This window comes from Equus quagga, unplaced genomic scaffold (assembly GCF_021613505.1).
Source record: "Equus quagga isolate Etosha38 unplaced genomic scaffold, UCLA_HA_Equagga_1.0 203_RagTag, whole genome shotgun sequence".
NCBI classification, from domain to species: Eukaryota; Metazoa; Chordata; class Mammalia; order Perissodactyla; family Equidae; genus Equus; species Equus quagga.
Genome location: NW_025798627.1, coordinates 10,084,117 through 10,104,358, shown reverse-complemented (window position 1 = coordinate 10,104,358; position 20,242 = coordinate 10,084,117). Strand labels below are relative to the sequence as shown.

Here is a 20,242-nt window from a genome sequence, read left to right as displayed (position 1 = left end):
ATGAACCCGGGGCCACCAAAGCAGAACGTGTGCACTTAACCACTGCGCCACAGGGCCGGCCCCGAAGACTTTTATTTTCATTAGAATTGTTTCATTTTTTAATATCTATGTATTGTTATATTTTAAACAAAGTTTTCCCTCAGTTTTATTCAAACATAGTGATGCTTTGGAATATACTTATTGAGTGTATATTTACTTTTTAACATGCCAGTGTGATTTTAGAGGAAAAATTTCCCAGGCTTACAATATTTAGAACTTGAACTCAATTTTTAAAATCTTTTTGTAATATGTAACTGTTAGTCTGAGTTTCTTAAAGACAAGAATAACAAAGCCTTCTGAATTTTAGCTCTAGATGTTGGAATGCTGACGCCACAGATCAGTTGCATAATACACACAGAGGATAGATTTTCTATTTCTATTAGAGAATACGGACTTCCCCTATACATAGTTATGATGGGAATTTATGCCCTAGATTTCCCCAAATGGGCATGCCAGGGTGACAGATAATAGAGGGAAAACACTTTGGTGTTTGTATTTGGTAATGGGTGACAAACATTTGGTGAAAAGACTGGAGAAAATAGTAGGCTGTCCTTTAGCCTCAGGAAATAAAGATATACCTTCTTTGTTTTTGTTATTGTTGTTGTTTTTTAGGGTTACCTAGCCAAAGAAATGAAGACTTAGCTGCTAGAGGCTATCCCTTGGATAAGGTGGGGACAAAAGCATAGATACACTAGAGTCACTGGCTTGTCTAGTGGCTGCATTATTCCCAGTTCTAATGGGTCAGCCCAACTCCCTCCATCTCTCACTCTGTGTCTGAGCATAATTGGGATCATTACTTTTTTATCCATCCAACAACCATTTGTTGAACAAATAGTTTGTGTACTATGTGAGTTACTGGAGATGTCAAGATGAAAAAGCATATGTACTTAACTTAATTGGCTTACATTCAGGGAGGAGAGTTTGCAAATAGACAAGTACAGCTGTAGAGCCCATGTGGAAAGCCGGTATTGCAGCCACAACCGCTTAGAGCCTGGGCCCAACACATAGTCACGTACCAACCCTTTCACCACCATCACCAAAGCAATTGCAACTTTGGAAGTTCTTTGGTATGTAATACACTTTCTTTTCCTATCTCTGTAATCACTTTAATGTCTGAAAGTTCAGTTATATTTTCTAGGCTCATTATCTCTCTATTTTTTTTGTCTACTTACCCTGCACTCTCCCTTTCTCCTCTCTAATATCCTTTATGGTCTCAGGCAATTTTGTGTTGGCCCTCAGCTTGCAAACCCCATTAAAAAAAGTTCAAAAGGAGCCCAGCTGCGGTCTTCCTTGAGAAACATTCCTTCAACTTAGGAGCATCTCAGGCCATAACTCCAGCAACTTCTAAATGAGCACTCTCTCTTTTAAGGGCAGGGCTGAATACCCTTGCTAAGAAAATCACATTTCTTTATGCTAGTAACAGCAAGATGCTTGCTTTTATAGATATTTGTGCGAAATTAAATAGAAGAAATAGTGCTCAGGCACTCCTGAGATCGTCAGGGAGGAGATCACAGAGGAGGCAGAAATTGAATTGAGACGTAAAGGATGAGGAATGATTCACTGAGCAGAAGGGCAGTGGTCTGCAGGCAGAGAGCTTCCATTCCTCCGCTTCCTTTCCTTTCACAGATGCCGGAAAACTCTTAGCCCATTGTCCCTGTCCTTTGTTCCTCCCTCTGTGCCACTTTGCACCACCGTACCCTCCTCCTTCTCTCATCGCTCAGCCAGGGAATAGGGCTGTACTGTCCCAAGCAGGTGACTGATAGCCTCGTGCCCCAGAATCTTTTTTCTGGCTCAAAATAAAAAATAGAAAAAAACCCTCAGTGTTTCCTCAAATGACCATGATGTTAAGGTGTCCATGGCAGGAGTAGGGTGGTTTATATTTATTTTGAGGCGTAGCAAGACATTAATAAAATGACAAAACAGAAAAATATAAGGTGCCTGGGACATTTTGAAGTGTTCAAGAGAGGCAAAGGCACACAGAACTCACAGAGTTAAATCAAATTTTTGTTTGCCCTATGTGTCAGTGGCTTACGCATAAAGATTTAACCACGTAGCAGAGAAAGTTGCCAACAGATCTAATAACATGAAAAGATACATTAAAAAGAACAGTAATTCATCCTTTATGCAAGCTTTTAATTGTTTCCTAGTTACTATGATGGATATAATGTCCATACAAAGCACTAAATGTCACATTAAAATTTTGCAAGCTTTCTTTAATTTCAAAGTGAGCTTTTCAATTTCTCATCAATAACTTCAGGAATATCACTCAATTGATTTATATTTGGTGTGTGTGCTCATCACAATTTCACTCTCCAGTATTTGGGAATCTGGCTTTCTATAAAAGAACAATGAGAACAATAATTCACCTCATCAAGGAATCACTAAAGAATTCTATTAAATCATAAGCTCCTCGAGGGATTTATAAAACTGGTATTTATTTGAAACATTTTAAGGAACACAGTTGTAAAAAAAGAAAACATATGATTTTACAGACAATTAAGTATCAATCTTGTGTAATGTGCATAAAATGCAACTCCTCAATGAAGTTTTTTTAACCCGCCAGAGTTGGAATTAGTTTTCCTTCTTCCCTCCCTCCACTGAATTTGTTTTACGTCTTAGAGCTTTGACCACTTTTGTCCTGGCATCCTTGTTGCTTGTTGCATACGTGTCTGCTCCTGCAGCCAGTTTTTTAGGGCTAAGCCATGTTGTATTTATTTTTTCTTTCCTTATAATCCATAGCAAATTGTGTGAAACATAGTAAATGTATACTAAATATTTGCTGACATGAACATGGAAGTCATAAAGGTACACATTGGAATTTAGAAACAGAAATTAAAGGAAACTAGAAAGGAAAAAAAGAATATGGTATAAGTGAGACTGTTTTAACAGTTACTTTAGGAATAGCTTAACCTAGATCTTTGTTCTTTGGTGTTGATTTCTAGGCCAATAAACATATTTATTTCAACTGTTTCTATTTTGCTTTAGTAAGAAGAAAATTATAGGAATAACTATCAACATGCCATATTATCCAGAATAACATTTTTAATGCCATCTAAATGGAATAACGCAAAGTGTTTTTTGAATAAATAATTCAATCCAGACGTGTGAGTAAATAATTGAATAAATTATTGAGTCGATAATTCTGTCCACTGTGTGCATGTAAAACAATGCCGGGTACAGATAATGGCAAATAAATTCTAGATCTAGGCTCCCGAATCAAGCAATTTATGTTCTAGGTAATTATCAATGGTTTTAACATATATTTTTTAAGGCAGATTTTCTTACTAAAAATCTGGCCAATTTCTACTCCTTCCGACATTATTGGAAAGAAGCCATTTCTGACACCCATATTAATAGTTGATAGTAGCAGTCTTTTTCTTTAAATTTCGTCAATGAGTGAAAAATTGTTTCTAATTGTGCTGATACACATTTTCCTCGTTATTAGTGAGGTTGAACGTTGAGCATTTTCTAAATGATTATCGGCCATTACTATTTCATCTTTTGTGATTTGTCTATTCATACTTGCCTTCTTTCCACTGAGTCTTTTATCTTCAAAAGTAGAATTTTAGATCTCTTAAAATATATTCCACATTTTAACATTTTATTTTATATATCACAATGACTTACTCAGCCTTGTCACTTATCTTTTAAATTGTTTTATAGTATATTTTTATTTTAATACATGCTAATATATCTTTCTTCTTTTTTTTTTTTTTTGTGAAGAGGATTGATCCTGAGCTAACATCTGTTGCCAATCTTCCTCCTTTTGTTTGAGGAAGATTGCCCCTGAGCTAACACTTGTGCCAATGTTCCTCTATTTTTGTGTGTAGGATGCTGCCACAGCATGGCTTGATGTCTCGGTGTGTATGTCTCTGCCTGGGATCTGAACCAGTGAACCCTGGGTTGCCGAAGTGAGAGTGTGAACTCAACCACTATGCCACTAGGCCAGCCCCCTATCTTATTTCTTAGAGTTTCCATTTTGAGTGTTATTTGATATTACCTTCAATTATATACAAGTCAATTCAATTACAAAATTATGATTATATCCCTCATTTCTGCAGTTAATATTATATAGGTTTTGCATAAATGTTTAGATCTTTAACTAAAATTCATTTTTATTTTGTGAATATTTTAAGGTAGGGATTTTTCTCTAGATGAAAGTCAGCCAAACATCTCCACACAATTTAACATCTTCTCCATATTTTTCTCTCTGAAAAAAATTCCAGGGGCCAGCCCAGTGGTGCAGTGGTTAAGATCGCATGTTCTGCTTCTCAGCGGCCCAGGGTTTGCCGATTCAGATCCTGGGTGCGGACATGGCATCGTTTGTCATGCTATGCTATGGCAGGCGTCCCACATGTAAAATAGAGAAAGATGCCCACAGATGTTAGCTCAGGGCCAGGTTTCCTCAGCAAAAAGAGGAGGACTGGCAGTCGTTAGCTCAGGACTAAGCTTCCTCAAAGAAGAAAAGTTCCAGAACAGTTAAGAAATGGACCTATCTGAGAATAGAGAGAGAATGGTTATTGAATAAAGGGGAAAAAACCCCAGGCTATTTTGAGGATGAGAACACTGGAGATTAGAAGGAGACGTCAGTGTCACAGTAGCAGGGTGTTGCAGTCAGGTGCTGTTTGGTTGGTTCAATCAGATCCATCTCTTAAATAAGTTGGGGCACGTTAGCCTCACAGTATTCAATTAGAACCTAAAGAAAGTCAATCCTTTTTTCTTGTTCTTCAGAAATAGCTGCCTGAGATGGTGGACAGCTCTGATGTTGCAGGAGCAAGAGAACAAGCTTGAGTATCTGCGTCGGTGCCCACATGTGGCGGGCAATGCCGGTGGCAAATAACAGGACACAGGCCTCCTGCTCCTGCGCTCCGTGGGGGGAGGTGCTGTCTGCAGGCTACATGTGGGCCTCAAGCATTTGTTGAGGTGGGTGGCCAGGCTGTTTCCCTGCATGAGTCAGAAGGAACAGATCCAGCTGAATATGTTAAACAAATTCATTCCATAAAATTTACAAATACATATTTGGCTTAGATCTCTGAAAGAGAAATAAGAGTAGAATGGGATCAAAGAACAAGCAAACAAGGTCTAGTCCATAAATGAAACTGTAACTACTTCTGTTTATCCATGTGAATACTGTTTAGTTTCCCAACAACATTTGGAATATCTTCTTTATAGACTAAATTGCTTGTAACTAAAGTAGAAATATATATATATATATATGTGCATATATATACATATATATATTTTAAAGATTGGCACCCGAGCTAAAATCTATTGCCAATCTTTTTTTCTTTTTTCTTCTTCTCCCCAAAGTCCCCCAGTAAATAGTTGTATATTCTAGTTGTAGGTCTTTCTGGTTGTGCTATGTGGGATGCCACCTCAGCATTGTTTGATGAGCAGTGCCATGTCCACACCCAGGATCTGAACTGGTGAAACCCTGGGCTGCTGAAGCGGAGCGCATGAACTTAACCACTCCGCCACAGGGCTTGCAACTGTCGTTTATTTTAGTTTCAAAATCGCAGACTATAAAAGATTTCTGATTTATTCATGTAACTTAGTTTTTGATAAATTGCTAAAGTTTAGTGTTATATTTTAATTTTTAGTATTGTTTCGTATTATGTGTAAGAGATTACCTAGAAAACTTAAATTTTATATACTGCATGATAAAAAAATCCCTTGTAGTTTAATATATTTTTAGAAATTTTTATTTCCTAGAATTACAACCCTAAAGACATTTTTCTTATAGATACATCATTTTACTGTCCTTAAGCTTAGCACTTGGCTTGGTTCAAATCTGAAATCCTAAGTCTAAGTTAATATAAGCTTATATTTTTGTCTTCTTAAGAACTGTGTTGAATCAAGTTGTCTTCATTTCAATTAACAGTAGTTATGAGCCTGATTTTCCACCATGTCTGATGTTTAACTTCATCCTCGTTGATGTAAATATCACTGTGTACTGGAAGTGGAAGAGAAGCCTGTGGCAGAATCAGATACAGGAGAAAACACACCATAATGCAGCTGGGTATTTACAAATATTGAGTGAGAAGGAAGGTGATAGTAAGTGCATCTTTTCCAGTCTTCTTGATATACAAATTGACAAACTGAGGCACAAAAAGATAAAGTGAGTTGCCTGTAAATCATAGGTAATGTGCTCAGAGCTAAGATAAGGCCCTAGTCTCCTGAATTCCAATACTCCAAGAGTCTTTTCTGATGTTTACCTACATGTTTAGAGTCAATATATTCTAATTTTTGAATTCAAATAATGTTTTATAGATACTCTTGATTATAGACAATATTTTATTTTTAGGGTTAAGAGTATGAGTTCTAGAGATGGATAGTATAGAGCAAATCCTAACTATTATTTCCTAATTGTATGATTCTGGCATGTCACTGATCTCTGTAAGTTTCTCTTTCTCCCATTGGCAAAAACGGGGGTTGTAGTTATTGTATTTACAAGAAAATCCATCATGGGGCTCAAATGAGATAATCTCTAAAGGATTTCTATTAGTACCAGACATATGGTGATCACTGAGTCAACGTTAACAATGATTATTTTCATCCTGGTCTCAGACTGTTGGTCACTGAGACTTTGTTCTTCAGCACTTTGTGTCTTTAACTGTACTCAGTTTATCCCGTATAACATTCTCTGATAGATAATCTGATTCACCCTGGAAATTAGCATATATCCAAACTCAGATGGATGCTTTTTACGTGAGTTCACAAGAAGGGTCCAGGTATCCTTCTACGAAAATTGTAATTTAACATAGGTTGTTTTATACATGTTAGGAAGAGACACGTTGAACTCACTTTCATCATTCAGTGAATATTTATTAACTTGCCTTTAGGTGAAAGAGGACATCACTTGCACATATTTAGATCTGAAATAAAATCATGAGATGAATGTGTACCACACCCACGTTCTGAAGCATGATACATGTGGATAATAAATTGAACATCTTTGGAATTCCTTGACTTAGCATATATACGATGTCACATTTTATTTACTTTAGTAAATTTTTCCAAATCTGATTTTAATTAGTTGTGATTTTCTCATATGTTAAGCCGCTTTTAGAACTGTGGGAGCATCTAAATATACTTCTGAAGTTCATAATCTGACAGTTTGGTTCAAATAACATTTGTCCTCGCCAAGTACTGTGTTAGGTGCTGGAGAATAAAGAAAGGAAAATGATTCCTCAAAATGCTTACATACGATAGTTTATATATATTGTACCAGAAAACAAATGCTTATATATTTAGGATGTTAAAAAGACACAGTATAGAGAAAGAGACGAAACTAATAATGTCAATAGTTTTGATTCCATGTTTCCTAATTAGTAAAGTTGACTTGACTTACCTGCAAATTCTTATTTTTCTGCATATGAGGCGTAAGATAGTTATCATGGAGAGGTGACATGGTTAACAATCTGAGATCTGCAGTCAGATATATCTGAGTGCAATGAATCCTTATTCACCACTTATTTAGTGAATAAATGAATAAACAAGGCAAATTATCTAGCTTCTAAAAAACTCAGTGCCTACATGATAAGAGTACACATTCGATTGCTACGTGGATTAAGTTAAAAGTGATAATGCATGCAAAGGTCTTGGCATGGTATCTGGCACATGGTAGGCACTCATTAAACGATAATTATAATTTTATGATTATGAAATGCTGACATAGATGTCTATCATCAATTAAAGATAAACTGTTTATTTTTGTATCTTAATTTTTATTCTTTTGTGTACTTCTTTAATCCCTAGAAAATAAGACTAGACCGTCTTATAGAAGTAAGAATCTTTTAAATGGCCTCCCGCAAAATATAATAAATTCTTGATACATACTTCATTTTCATGATTGACATAAATTCATGGAAATCATCATAAGCAGCTGGACAGCACACAATAAAAGAAAATGGTGACCTTTTGAACTTACATTCTTAATATTCCTAATTACAAATATTCTTTTGTTTCTAAGAATACAGTCAATGCAGTTATTGTTTTTTAAATGTGGTTGTTAATTTTATAAAATATTTTCCAAGTTCTCTTACAGTAAATAATAAAAAGGAGCTCTGTCTATTTGTGTAAGTTTGAAGTCAGATAGGGCTTCTTGCCAGTGACACAAAATAGAATGCCATTATGTTTAACATCATGCAGCCTATTATTTGGGGAAGAACATAAAGGGATCAGAAACCCTGATGAAAAATGCTAAATATCATCCAGTATAATAATGACTGTTCAAAATCCGATTTTAAAACTTGGATAATCTAAGCCTGACAATGGTGAACTTGCTAAAGAATTAACTAAATAATGTGCCATTTGAAGCAAGTAATGTTCTCTTTTTCCAAATCATTTCTTCTATAACGTCAACAGAGCAATAAAAAGCCAATGCTATATGAGAAAAATGATTCTAATTATTATTTTTTAAAGTTATTTATTACTTGTTAATTTGATATGAGTTGAATTGTCTAACACTGAAAACTCATTTACACTCTTGTCCTTTGAAATATATGAGGACTTATGGAAGCATCTAAACTTCTAAATTACATTATGAGAACATATTTTTCTTCTTAGCCAACAGTGTGTTCTTTGATTTCAAAAGAATGGACTCTTAAGACTGCAGTAGATGGAGTGGGTTGGGACAAGGAAGGAGGCAGAAAGAAAACATGAATTGAACAAAAAGGTAATATATCTTTTGAAAATTATTTTGAATATTTATCACACTTCTAGATTTTATTTTTATTACATTTCAAAGAAATACTTACTAGAGATATCTAGATATCCAAAACCTTCTTTTACATCAAAATTTCTTTAGGACTTTGTGAATATAGCCTGAAGACTTAGACCCTAGGTATAATAATTAGCAAAGAAACAAATATTAATTTGGACATTGTTCTTGATGTTTAAAGTATAACCCAACTATGAATATTATTAATTCCATAACTTATTGAGATAGCAATGTTTATTCTGTGATGATGTATCAAAAAATTTGGATTATGTACTCAAAATTTTCCACAAGGAATTTTTGAAATATAAATTTAAAAAATACAATGCAGTCCCTCAAAAAGATATTTTTCCAGAATTATTAGGAAATGATATAATAATAGAATTATACAATGATATGAAAATATCACTTAAAACTATGAATAGGTCTAAAATTAAGAATCAAATTCTTTAAGAAGCCAGAAACAGAGCAGAAGATTACATTTAAAGTAAGTATAAGAAAGGAAATGATAGAGGTCAGCCCCCTGGCTGAGTGGTTAAATTCACTCGCTCTGCTTCAGCGGCCCAGGGTTTTGCCAGTTAGGATCCTGGGCATGGACATAGCACCACTCATCAAGCCATGCTGAGGTGGCATCCCGCATAGTAGAACTAGAAGGACTTACAACTAGAATATACAACTATGTGCTGGGGGGTCTTTGGGGAAAAGAAAAAAAAACAGGAAGATTGGCAATAGATGTTAGCTCAAGGCCAATCTTTGAAAAAGGAAAGAAGGAAATGATAAAGATAAGAAATAGAAAAATGGCAAACAGTAAGGAAAAATAAAGCCAAAAGCCAAATTGTTGAAAACTTTAATGAAATTGATGAATCCCTACCTAGATTGATCAAGGGGAAAAAAGGAAGAAAAAATTAAAACGTCCAATGTATAAAATAAAAAATTGGAATGCTTCCCAGCTCATTTTATGAGCCTAATCCTGATGAAAAACCTGACAAAGATATTTTAAGAAAAGGAAATCACCGAATAATATCCTTCATGAACAAAGATGCAAGTATCCTCAATAAAACATTGGCAATTTGAATCCAGAAATATTTTAAAATATAACACTTTACAATCAAAAGGATTTATCCCAGGGATTCAAAGTTAGTTAATTTGAATATCAATCTATGAAATTAAACACATTAGCAGAAAATTGAGAAAAAAATGCGATGATCTAAAAAACATGCAAGGAGAAGCATTTGACATATCCCAAAGCCATTCATGATTAAAAGCTCTCAGCAAACTAGGAATAGAAGGGCATTTCTGTAATCTAACAGAGACGCTCAGTGGAAAACTCATAGCTAGGAAAGCAGTTTCCAACCCCCCACCTAGAGAGCTGAGCAGTCACCACTTCATCCTAACAAGTAAAAGCTGAACATAGTGAAAAATCAACTCTTCTTGGATGCTTAGAGAGCAGAGGACACAGGGCAAATCGCTGCCCCCAAGATTGGAGGGGGAGTCACGGCTTATGGGACCCAGAGACTCATGAGCAGAAACCACCACAGGCACCAGTGCCAGGAAAGGAAAACCTGAACTGTAATTGATGAATGGCTGGAGGCTGAGTGTAGACAAGTCCGAGAGTGAAAAAGTGCAGGGGACCCAGTCATAGGGGGATCCCTACAATTTTGTGAGATTTACTTCAGGAGCTTGAGCAGATTCCCACAGTAAACAGCTGAGGAAAATCCCTTCATGCTTCCAGCAAGAGGAAGGGAAAAGGAACCATTTTGCAATTCACTAGAGCACTCTGTTTTTCTTAACAAGGCCTGCCATCAAGGGAAACTAGTTAACCGGAGCCTAGCCCGCTGGCGTATCAAAGACCAACTGACCTGGAGGAAAGGAAATACCGAACTTTAGCACTCTCTAGCCATCCTGTCCCGCCTAAGGGAGGAGAAAAAACTGAAAACTCCTGTGAAGTTCACTATCCAGAGGCACAGACTCAGTAAAAGACTGAGACCTAATCTTAGGACTATAGAATGCTTCCCCTCCCCCACACCTCACCACTGCATCACTAAGGCCTAGTTACAGCCATTCCTTTTACCTGGTACATCACGTCCAGCTATCAAGAAAGAATACAAGGCACACCAAAAGGCAAAAAACACCGTTCAAAGAGACACAGCAAGCATCAGAACCAGACACGGCAGGGGTGTTAGAACTATCAGGCTGGGAATTTAAAACAATTAGGATTAAAAAGCTAAGGGCTCTAACGACAAAGTAGACAGCATCCAAGAACAGATGGACAATGTAAGCAGAGAGATGGAAATCCTAGGAAAAACCCAAAAATAAATCCTAGAGATAAAATATACTGTAATAGAAATGAAAAATACCTTTGATGGGTTTATTAGCAGACCGGACACAGCTGAGGAAAGAATCTCTGAGCTGGAGGATATCTCAATAGAAACTTCCCAAACTGAAAAGTAAAGAAAACAAAAACTGATAAAAACAAAACAGAATATCTAAGGATTGCAGAACAACTGCAAAAGGTCTAGCATATGCCTAACGGGAATACCAGAGGAGAAGAAAGAGAGGAAGGAAGAGAAGAAATATTCGAAAGAATGATGACTTAGCATTTCCCCAAATGCATGTCAGACACCAAACCACAGATCCAGAAAGCTCAGAAAACACAACCAGGAAAAATACCCCCCCCCCCCCAAAAAACTATACCTAGGCATATTTCTAGAACCACAGAAAATCAGATATAAATAAAAGTCCTGAAAGAAGCCAGAGGATAAAAACATCTCCCTCTGATATACTTGTTTTTATTTGTACAATACAAATGCAGTGATGGATAAAATATATATCCATCAGACAGTCACCACAGTTACATTATTTACTTAGATAGCACCACATGGAATTAGATTTGCTTTCAATCTGGAGACCGAATCTGTAATTTAAATGCCTCCAAATGTTGTAGCAGTGACATAAAAAATTTCTGCATACAAAACCTGTTAATTGTCACAAGACAGGCAATTAAAATATAGCTAAATTTCCTGAAATAGAACATAACATTATGCTAGTTATGTTGGTCCATGATGGTTAGTTCAACCATTCTAAAGGCAAGAATAGGTTGAGCCTTTATTTGTCAAAAGTTACCAGCTAACTTTTAAGAAAAGCCATTTAACTTCCAGAAATATACAATTCAGTTAAAGGGAAAAATAAAGCTGTTAATTTAGCCAAATATGAAATTCTTCAATATATTCACTACATTGATATTTTTCAATATAACTCAAAATTATAAATTCAATTCTAAAAACAATAAAAAGCTCAAGATTACAAAAACAAAAGGTACGAAATATGTCACTGTGCTATTCAAAAGTAATTCAGAAAATATTTTAGCTTCTGAATCTGAAGAAGGCTCAGACACAAACTTTGATTGGAATCTGCCTAAGAAAGTGGTATACAAGTGTGACAGCCATGAAAATGCTCTGCTCAGGTCTCACATCTCCATTGCAAGGAGCATAATTGACCTCATATGCTGCACTTGGAGACCCATCACTGTATTTGCACAGAGGCCACAGTTGGCAGGGGCCACTCTCAACCAGTGACCGAATCAGGCAGAGACTCTAAGCCTGGCCAGTTCCTGGGAAATTCTGTCCTCTCCCCACAGGCCACTTTGACTTGAAGACTCCCCACTGGTTTTGCTGAAACTTTTCTTAGAACTGAACTGCAGTTCCTCCCAAACTTTCTGTCCTCGTTTTTCTCCTTCACCAAGTTTGGACCTGCTCCATGGTCTGAAGCATCTCCCATCCTTTTCTGGCCCCTGCCCCATCTTCCCTTACAGGTCTTTTCCCAGTAAATCTCTCACACAGTTAATCCTGACATGGGGTGTCCTTCTCACAGAATCCAAACCCAAGCAACTTAAAACTCTGTTGGCAAATATTTCCTGTTGTTTCTAAGTTAATAAAAAAAAGAAAAATGCAATTAATATACTTTATTTCCAGAAAAATCTGTTACTACATGTATCACGCATCTGATGATTTATAGCCTCTTAGAATTGAGAAATTATAGTAGTGGGAGTTATAATTTTCAACAAATGTAACTTTGTCTTTTGAAATTTTTGTGGAGCTGGCACAAGCCCTTTAACCCATTTTTGTGTAAAGTCAGATGTTCTGCCCAAGATTTCTGCAAATTCCCTCATGTTTCTATTTGCATGGTCATTTCTAACTCTCAATTATTGCTTTCTCTGCTTTCTTAATTTCATTTCTGTCTCCCCCTGCATAGTATAATTTTCTCTTTCCTTCCACCTACATGAAATATAGAACTCAACTACTTTTCTTTGATGTCTAATGAAAAAAGGTACCTATGCAGCACTTTTATATGCATAATAGAGTTTACAAAAGGTTTGGGAAATAAGAGAGGGATTATTTTAAAATTAACTTTTATTTGAATATTAAATAAATCTATTCTTTAAAGTTTTTTGACTAAACTGATACCAGGAATTTTTTTGCTAACTTACTTTCTCCTCAGGTTCCATCCTTCTGCTATGACACCCACATCTGTTTGTCTGTGTGTCTCTTTCTCTTTATTTTCCCTCTCTCTCTGCTCTCTTTCCTCCTCCCTTCAAATTTATATTTATTTCTTAGGCAGAGGACTTTAGTCATTTTTTATTGACTCTTGCCAATTCATGCTTCTAGATTAGTTAGCAATTTATACAGAAATATTATGTAATAACTTCAAGAACTTGATCAGTTACAATGACAAAATATAGTTTTTTCAATCATAGGTCTCTGGGTTGGTTATAGTTTAGTTGATCCCAGCTGGGCTTGCCTGGATTTACCTTTACTACAGATTGGAATTCTTATCATTTGGGGAACAGCAGCTGCAAAGAGAGGGTTCTGTTCTTTGTGGATGGTGGAAATTCAAAAGGCTGAGGTGAATAATGTATGTATATATAAAACTTTGCCTTCGGTGACATTTGCTAACATTCCAATTGGCCAAAGCAATTTATAAGGCTAAGCCAAGTCAAATTCAATAAAGTAAATACACAGTCTCCATTACTCTAATGTGTGGTACCGCAGTCACACAGCAAAGTGTACTTACGTATAACTCTTTAACAGGGAGGAGTGATGAGTAGAGAACAATATCCAATCTATCGTAATATCCAACTCCCAAGAGGTATTTTCGTAAGGTTACTATCTAAGAGCATCTCTTCCTCGTAAATCACTAAAATAATAATTTTAGCACTTTTTAACACAATGTGGCTATTTGAACTACAAATTCGAGACCTGATTTTGACCTGTGGGACCTGGAGATCTGCAAGGAAATAATGACAAAGAATGAATAATAATTTTAAAAACCCCTCCTATTAAGTATTAGTATATAAATCAAAATTCCAAAATATGTGAGAAACTAATGCTAAAATGGGTAGTTTACTAAAAAGTCAATATTTTTAAAGTTCTCTCTAAATAAAATAAAAGTAATAAAACAATCTGAAACTGATTTATAGGAAATAAATTTGTGATGCTAAGAAAAGATTAATAACAGCTATATACAGAGAATGAAAACTACAAAAACAGGTAGAATTGACACAAGAAGCAGTTTGGAAACCTGAAAATGAAATATAGAATCATTGGAAGTACCAAGAACACTAACAGGTAAATTCAGAGAGAGTACTGAGGAACTCCTCCAGGACACAGCCTAAGGGTCAAAGATGTAAAGTATGTGCAACAGTCAAAGAAATGGAGGGGAAGTTTAGATGTGTCAACATGGGTCTAAGAGGGGTTCCAGAAGAAAATAGTAGAAGAAAGGGCAGAAAATGAATTTTTGAAAAGAATATAGGTGAGATGTCTTTTTACAGAATTAGAGACATGTAACCTCACACTGAAAGTGATGTGTGAAAGTGCAAAGCAAGATATAAATGGTAAAAAAATAAATCAACGGCTAAATGCTTTGTGAACCAAAATACCGGAGATAATGAGAGAAAAAACACTGATCAACAACAAAAGACCATATTGTCTACAAAAGAACCATCAACCTGGAATCTGACATTCAATTAATCTATCATCCAAAAATCTAGGTCAAATAAAGACATTTTCAGATATGCAAAGTGAGAAGAGTTTTATGACCCATGGCTCACATTGCAAGAACTGTTGTAGAAATATGCTGTATAACAACAAATCATTTTATACCATTTAACAATTTACAAGTGATTTAACATTTACTATTTTATTCAAATTCTCAACGGTAAGAATTGGCATTATTTATATCATCTTCAATAATAAAATTGAACTTATAGGAATGATAAGTAATGTGCTGAAATTCATACAATGTGAATTTTATGAATATAACGCAGGGTTTGTGAACTCAATTCTCATGCAATTTCTAACACATTAAAAACAATATCCAGTCCCAGAAGATTTGACCTACCAGATGAAAGGACTGATTATGAAGTTGTAATTGGTCACTAAGAAGGAGTTCTGCAAATATAAGTTACTACACATCACTTACTGTCAGAGAGGAATCAGCAGCTAATATTTTCCTGACCTGTTTGTCTGGTGAACCCTAAAAGCAATTCTGATTCAATGAGGATTGCTTTCTGAGGATTTGGAATGGCTGTGTGTGTGTGTAACTCTTTATTATGGTATTTACTTATTGTTATTTATTTGGTTTACCTCATTGAGTTCATTATCGACTGGCCAACTCCAATGGTCATTGGAGAATCTCTCGTTTGCCTTGCTGGTACAGTTGAGTCATTACTTCAACTCACATCTTATCCTTGGTAACTGATAAAGAAGGATTTACATATCATTTAAAACAAAAATAGAAACTAGAGAAGTCTTTCTTGGGACCATAATACTATAAACTTCTAAATCTTTTAAGAAGGTGAAATGGAGATTAATTTTCCCAGTTCTGCATAAACTCATATACATTTCTCTTCTAGGTATTTATTTCTGGACAACAGGAAAGTCACATAATTGGCCACATACTTTAAAATAATCAAGTACTTAGACCTCATCCCATGGATATGGAATGTGGCTAGTTGATGCCAGTCATTGTTATTATAAAGGATTAGTCTATTCCCCAAAAGCACAAGAGAATTAACCACTGGTTGTTTTAGGGTGTGGTATGAACTAGTCAGTAATATTTTTGGCTTTGGTTACACTTCTGAGAGAAGTGTACTAAAAACCTGAACTGTTCTCATAGCAGGTACGTGTTACTCAGAGTACATGTAGTAACTGAGAATTCTGTCATCATGGAGAGGAAAACTAATTATTTCCAGCGCCCTCACCCAAATTTAACTGTGTGCTAAAATATACCTGCTAGATTTTAATAGGGCTTCTGTTTACAAAGCTCTCTGTGGTTATGTGGTCATGTCTATAAAAGAATATAAAATTTATTGAAGTTGGTTAAGTTACTAACCTGCAAAATGAAAGAGATTCAATGACGTCAGCATTGACATATTTCAGAGGCAGTTTCCCACTAATGAAAATGAAATATGTGATTTCTAAATGTCAATACACATTTGAGAAACAGAATGAGTATAATTGGTATCCTCCCACTGCAGGCTATCCTGGATCCTACAGGTCAAAACTGTGGAAGCAGGTGTGCCTTAGAGTTAGAGGACAAATACTGACAGAATCCAGGAGTGAGTGTAGAGAGTTAAGCCAGAGAAGTCTCTTTAAATTTCTAGTATGAAGCTAAGGAATCAGATAGCCGGGGAGATACTGCCAAGTAAAGAACATTGAAATTAACTCACAATAATATTGTATAAAGCAGTCTTGATCCTGGCAGAGCTCTTATGTGTTCTTGATTGTGTGACCCATGGGAAGGGCTTGAGATGAAATAATCAAAACAAGAAAAGCAATAGTTAACAGTTAATGAGCTTTACTCTGTACCAGGCACATATCTCATTTAGTTCTCTTCCTGATGATTAGAAAGCTATGATCAAACCCTTTTATACACCTGCTGTCTTTACTTCACTATGCATTAACTCCTCCTTCTGACTTTATCTCCTATTGTATGTCCGTTCTCTTCTATTGTCATGAAGATTAATTCTCTTTTGATTAGTGTTAGCATGGTGTATTTTCCTCCATCAATTTACTTTTAATGTATATGTATCTTTATAAAAGTTAGAGTGGATTTCTTGTATACAACATATAGATGGGTCTTGCTTTTTGATCTACTCTGACCATCTCTGCTTTTTAATTGGTGCATTTAGACTATTGACTTTCAAAGTCATTATTGACTTAGTCTGATTCATACCTACCACATTTGTTACTGTTTTCTATTTGTTGCCTTTGTTTTCTTTTTGTTGTTCTTTGTTCCTGTTTTTGTCTTCCATTCTTTTTCTTCCTTTTTGTGGTTTTAATCGAGCATTCTATATGATTCCATTTTCTCTCCTTTTTTTGCATATCAGTTATATTTCTTCTTTCAACTTTTTTTAGTGGTTGCCTGAGAGTTTGCAGTATGCATTTACAGCTAGTCCAGTCTACTTTGAATAACAGTATACCACTTCACAGGTAATGTGAGTAGCTAATAATAAAAAAAATCCCAATTCTTCTCTCCTGTCAGTTGTTTCATTGTTGTCATTCATTTCACTTATATATAAGCATACATACACTTATATATAAGCATTTCACTTATATAAAATTATATATCTATATAAGCATACATAAGCATATATATGTATATATGACATATATTAGCATATGTAATTGAATACATTGTTGGTATTATTATTTTAAACAATTGTCTTTTAGCTGAATTAAGAATAAGAAAAATAAGTTTTTATTTTACTTTCACTGATTTTCTTCTTTGATAGTCTTCCTTGCTTTATGCAGATCTGAGTTTCTGACCTATGTTATTTTCCTTCTCTCTAAAGCACTCTTTTAACATTTCTTTCAAGGGTTGTCTACTTGCAACAAATTCTCTCAACTTTTGTTTGTCTGAGAAATTCTTTATTTCTCTTCCAATTTTAAAGGATAATTTCACAGGGCACAGAATTCTAGGTTGGTGGGGTTTTTTTCCTCAAAACTTGAATTATAACCCCTCATTCTCTTCTTACAAGCATGTTTTCTGAGAAATCAGATGTAATGCTTATCTCTGTTCCTCTGTTAGTAAGGTGTTTTTACCCTTTAGCTTCTTTCAGGATTTTTTCTTTATCTTTGATTTTTTGTAGTTTGAAAATAATATGCCTAGGTATAGACTTTTTAGCATTTATCCTGTTTGGTGTTCCCTGAGCTTTCTGGATCTGTGGTTTGGTGTCTGACATTAATTTGGGGGAAATTCTCAATCATTGTTGTTTAAAATACTTCCCTTTCTGTCTCTGTTTTTTCTCCTTTGGTATTCCCATCATGCATATGTTACATCTTTTGCAATTGTACCACAGTCCTTTCCTTAGATATCCTGTCCTTTTTCTTTTTTCAGTCTTTGTTCTCCTTGGCTTTGGTTTTCAACGATTCTATTGATATATCCTCTAGCTCAAAGATTCTTTCCTCAGTCATGTCAGCCTGTTAATAAACTCATCAAAGGCAATTTTTCATTTCTCTTACAGTGTTTTTTATCTCTAGGACTCATTTTGTTTTTTTCTTAGGATTCCCATCTCTCTACTTACATTACCCATCTGTTCTTGCATGCTGTCTGCTTTATCCATTACAGCCCTTAACATATGAAAGTTATTTTAAATTCCTGGTCTGATAAATCCAACATCCCTGCCATGTGTGGTTCTGATGCTTGCACTGTCTCTTCAAATTGTGTTTTTTGCCTTTTGATACGCCATGTAACTTTTCCTGATAGCTGGATGTGATGTACTGAGTAAAAGGAGTAGCTGTAAATAGAACTCAGTATTAGTGATGGTGAGGTGGAGGGGGAGGGGAAGCATTCTATAGTCCGATGATAAGGTCTCAGTCTTCTAGTGAGCCCATACCTTTGGACTGTTGACTTCACAGGAATTTCTCAGGTTTTTCTCTCCCTTAGGTGGGACAGGATGGCTAGAGTGTGCTAGAGTTGGGTGTTCCCCTTCCTCCAGGTCAGTTAGGCTTTGATAATACCCCAGCAGATTAGGCTCTGGTTAACCAGTTTCCCCTGAGAGCAGGCCTTGCGAAGAAGATGCTGTATTTAAAAATTTTTCATTTTTGCTTCTCCTTGCTGGATGTATGAAAGGACGTTTTTCTCAGATATTTATTGTGGGGACTTGGTTGAGCTCTTGAAGGTGAATCTCGCAATACAGTGGGAGCCCCCTGTGACTGGATCCCCTAGAGTTTTTAATGCTGAATTGTTCACACTGAGTCTCCAGCAATTCATCAATTACAGTTCAGGTTTTCCTACCCCAGCACTAGTTCCTGGGGTGGTTTCTGCTTGTGAGTTTCTACTCTGGTAAGCCATAACTCCCTGTTTTCGCCTGTCTGTCTCTCCAGTCTTGTGGGCAGTGGTTTGCCTATGTTCTCTTCTCAATTAATGATCCAAGAAGCATTGTTGATTTTTCTGTCTGTTCAATTTTCTACTTGTTGCCAGGAAGGAGTGATGACTTCCAAGCTCCTTACATGTGGAACTGGGAACTTGCTCAAGATAGACTGTTCTCCCAGTTTATGATTTGCCATCTTGCTGTCCATCTCTACAGAATAAAATGGTATTTTTCTTTATTCTTCCGAACAATACACTTTCCTCTAAGTTTAAACAAAATGTCAAATACATAAAACTTTATTAATTTCTTCTATCTAGTCTTAAATTTGAGGGCATGGTGTCATTTTAAATGTTTGTGATTAAGTGATTTAGTCAGTATAAACCCTTAACTTTCAGGAACTTTTATTTTAAATAATATTCTCTTCATCTATATGCATAATTTCTTTCTTCTGCTATCAGTCTCTGAATGTACTCCATGTGTTTTGTTGATTTCAGTAAATATCAGTAGACTTAATATTTTTGCTTGAAATACTGTTACTTCACAACTTAAGAGTATTTAAGCCTGAACTTCTCAGCATAATGCATATCACTCATTCACAACCTATCTCTGCAAGCTCATCTCTGTTTCATCCTTGCCTTACACTCTCTGTTTTAATCAAATAGCTACATGATAAGAATTAGCCATTTCGTGATGTTTGGTCTTTGTTCATGTCTTAAGTCATCCTGCTTTCTTCAATTTAGTAATGACTGTTTCCTTCAGACACTCTCAGAAGTCGTGTTGATTGTCTCTCTTATGAACATCCTAATCATAGCATTTGCACATGCACACACTCATACACACTGACAATATTTTAGCAAAATTTTCTATTTATGAGCCAGTTTTCTTCCTAGTCCCTTTAACTCTGAAATGAGACTCAGATTCTTATGCAACCCTCTATCTCCAGTGCATGTTCCTTGTTCAGGACACTCTGCACACTGAACTAAATTAGAACTCATGCCTCTGTCTCTGTTTTACATCACACTATCTTTTATGATACAAAAGGCAATATATATTGATGGAATTTTATTTTTAATTTTTGAATAGTCTAATCTGTCAATCGTGTGATTTTCATT

At 35.6% G+C, this 20,242-nt stretch overlaps 1 long non-coding RNA gene across 1 annotated transcript; it reads right to left on the bottom strand.

Moving 5' to 3' along the window:
- Positions 1–4,486: 4,486 nt before the first annotated feature.
- On the bottom strand, positions 4,487–16,561 carry LOC124233518 (uncharacterized). The gene is made up of 6 exons (XR_006887087.1): positions 16,485–16,561; positions 15,400–15,510; positions 13,829–14,041; positions 11,116–11,198; positions 8,799–8,880; positions 4,487–4,983 (listed from the first exon to the last, which is right to left on the bottom strand). It is a non-coding gene; the product is annotated as an uncharacterized LOC124233518 (long non-coding RNA).
- Positions 16,562–20,242: the final 3,681 nt, after the last annotated feature.